The 3,789-nt window shown below is 28.2% G+C and overlaps 1 non-coding gene across 1 annotated transcript; it reads left to right on the top strand.

The window, feature by feature from the left end:
- The first annotated feature begins 206 nt into the window (after positions 1–206).
- Positions 207–325, top strand: LOC113550740. Its single transcript, XR_003405051.1, has one exon. It is a non-coding gene; the product is annotated as a 5S ribosomal RNA (ribosomal RNA).
- The last annotated feature ends 3,464 nt before the right edge of the window (positions 326–3,789 follow it).

Here is a 3,789-nt window from a genome sequence, read left to right as displayed (position 1 = left end):
TAATAAGTAAATAAGTAGGTAAGTATGTTTTACTGTAAAATCAACACTCAATTTATACATCTATGTTAAGTATAGTGTTTGCTTTTTAGTATTTTTTAAAAATATTGAAAATTAACTGAATTCAGTTTTCAGTCTTATATCACCTACCAAACAATTTAAACATTTGATTATGATATTTAATTACTATTATTTTCTATTTTGGAGTCGCCAACGACCATACCACGTTGAATACACCAGTTCTCATCCGATCACTGAAGTTAAGCAACGTCGGGCGTAGTTAGTACTTGGATGGGTGACCGCTTGGGAACACTACGTGCCGTTGGCATTTTTTTCATTTTGAATAACTTCAATCAAATTTTTGTCAAGTTTTTTTTTAAATTTTTTAATTTTACACAATATAAAAATATTTTTACCTAACCTAACCCGATAAGCCATAAGGAACTTTTGTAGGTTCAAATATATAATATGTATACTTATAACTGCGTACAAGTTAAAATAACCACACTGTATTATATTTTAAACTATAGGCTATATTACGCACAACAAAACATTCGACGTACGAATTTTTTTTGTACGTTTCCACCACGAACGGCGTCTACGTTCAGTGGTAGTTCCATGACTAGTGTTAGTTATTGGATCTGAATAAACGTGCACATTATAGACCGGTTTTGTTATATTTTCAACGTCGGCTACAAAAACTTTCATAGGAATGCACTCAATTTCGGTTGCTTCGGTTTCATCAAACGTTATGTGAATGTTTGGCATCAAACTCCATAGTTTCTACTTTCTTTGGTAGACGAGTGAAGTCACCCTTCACGCCGTCCGGTTTGGTCGAATCCGCTGTAGATACTAACTGCGTCGATACCGATGACGATGATCGGATCTTCAACGCATCACCTGCACCAGACATAAATACAATATTGGGAACCGATCCATATTGTTTTGACACCGAATCAAAGAAATCACGGCATACTTTTTGGGGCTCTCCATTTACAAGTGAATCAAGTGATTTGGCTGAATTCGACAGCATCGCTGGGCAGGCCGCAGCAGACGGCGATCAGTTTTCGTCGTCGGGCGACGGGCGTAATATTATTTTGATTTATTAATGATTAGGTATTTAGGTTAGGTTAGGTATAATGTACGTTAATATATTATACGATAAATTTACGTTATAAAAATATACATTCAGAACAGAATAATAAGTTATTCGACGTAGGTATTGTTTGTAATAATAACACTGTAACAATAAACTGTGCGACAGAAATAAATAATATTATTATTATGTAGGTATTTCACCATTATACATATTATAATTATCAATACTACCAGCCGGCAATACATGATTATAGTTTTTAATATTTTTGTATCAGAAGTACATTTCAATTCAAATATTAAAAAATAATGAATTAAAAACAAGATAGGAAATCTCACAATGTCAAATTTAGAGCAAAATCTAGCTATAGATCACCTAATTAATATAAGTGCTTTTGTGGTTCATCAATACAAACAGTAAAAATGTTCATTATACCAATAAATTATACTTATACAGTTCATGTTATACCATTATATAAAATACCAATACGGTATTGGCTCTTAATTTGTCTAATTTGTATGCAACAATGATGAATAACATACAAACATTTATTTTAAAACATAACCTTCTAATTCAGTGTTATACAAAAAAAGTACATCACTCACATTATTTTGCGAGTTCTGCGACCTTTCTAGACAAACTAAAACTAGAGAAAAAACTAAAAGTCCTCAACCCAAGAAAAATTATAATAGTATGTAGATAAGTATAGATTCTTAATTAACAATAATTTCTATAGATAATAAGTATTAAGTAATAACATAATATGAAAATGAAATACAAAAATAAAATAATTTTATTAAAAAACTTTAAAATCGACAACATATTTTGTTTAGCGAACTGTCGCTATTTAAAAAAAAAAACAGTGATCGCATATAGACGTGTACACCTTTTAAACGTTATATAAGTACATTATACAGCATGAAAACCATTGATCTAAATGTACATTTAAATGTTTAATAATTGTTATATTTCTTTAATTTGGTATATAAGCGTAATATGCCAAGGTGTAGATAGTTTATATAGGTATAAGTACCTCCTAGGCATTTAGTATATATTTATGACGTTGCATAAATCTATTGTTTTAATAATTATTGTATACCCGTTTCCGTTTCCACCAAATAAGATAATACCACGTTTTCACTAAAACAAATTTATACTATGTACACTTGTATTAAAAGCTATAACACATTTTATTTTAACACACAGTTGTAATACACAATTTAAATTGTGCAACTTTTTCACTTGTTCATAAAATATTGTCCCGCTACATATTATCTTGGTTAATCAACATAATACATAAAAGGTAATTAATATAACGGTTTAACATACAATCAAATACCATTAACGAACAATATACAATATAGGTAAATTGATAACATGTGTATTTATACATTTTACATCAATCCGAAACACTCACGAAAAGTATATTCTAAAATTACTGCTAAACGTTTCCCATTAGGCACTATAGGCAGCTGCCTGTAGTGCCTAATGGGAAATCCGCCTCTGACGACAACATATTATAATTTCTGTGCTGTAGTGTTATAATATAGTTTTTGTCGTTACCTATTGGCAATTAAAAAAAGTTATAATTATTTTAAAATGCATTATTTGAATATTTTTCAAAATTATATTATATTAGCTATAATTACATAAATAAAACAATAATTCTATTACACAGTGAAATCGTTTTTTGTATTGAAAACAATTTGATATTTTTACCACGAGTCATGACGATACTATGCCTAAGTGGTTATTACGTTTCATGCAATCTTATTAACTCGTAAATAAGCAACAATGGTAATGACGGCTTATTAACTTAGATTAGGTTTTAATATTTGTATTTCAAATCATGTACTAGTGTACTACGAAGTACGAGTATAATAATATTCGATTTAGTTATTTTAAGTGTATTTAAACCATAACAGAAGTGCCCTCTACTGGTTTAATTTATTTGTGTTAATGGATGCTCGTGTGATGTAATTTATTTTGTCATTAGATAGCGCTAATTACATATAATTATTTCGTTTTTATTTCATTTAATTTTAATATTTTAATTCCGAATTCCGATTGAACACTGTTCACGTGACCGACAGACGGATGTTTTCCTTTCTTTTTTTTTCAATAGTTTTTACTTATTTATAACGATTATAATTATACTTCGACAAAATGAATCTTTAATTTGTACACAATAAATAATATTTAATGTTTTTATTAAATTCTTATACAAACATAATGAACGAAAAAAAAACAAGTGAATATTTTAAACAATTAAACATTTCAACATAACATTATTTTTTGTAAAATTGTAATAATATTATCATTATTATTATTATTAATTATTAATAAAGACAAACCTGATAACTATAATCATTGTTTAAAATTATAAATACTAATAATATAATATAATCAATGCTATATACATGAACATAGAGTAACTCTAATGTGCATGGCTAAATAGTACATAATATTATACATCCCGACATCCGATACCGACCGTCGACGATCAATAAGCCAAACGATTATTGCGGTCAACTACTGCAGTCAACAACATAAATAATCCACTACATAAATAACTCTAAAATAAAATAATAACCTACTACTAAGCAATAATATCGTAATATAGTAATAATAATCGTGATTATACTACTTAGTTTTTATACACAAGTAAAATCTGAATTTATATGCTCAAAAAATTA

The sequence above is a fragment of the Rhopalosiphum maidis genome, chromosome 1 (genome assembly GCF_003676215.2).
Source record: "Rhopalosiphum maidis isolate BTI-1 chromosome 1, ASM367621v3, whole genome shotgun sequence".
NCBI classification, from domain to species: Eukaryota; Metazoa; Arthropoda; class Insecta; order Hemiptera; family Aphididae; genus Rhopalosiphum; species Rhopalosiphum maidis.
Note: the sequence above shows the minus strand (reverse complement) of the source record. Positions and strands in the feature narration are given on the sequence as shown.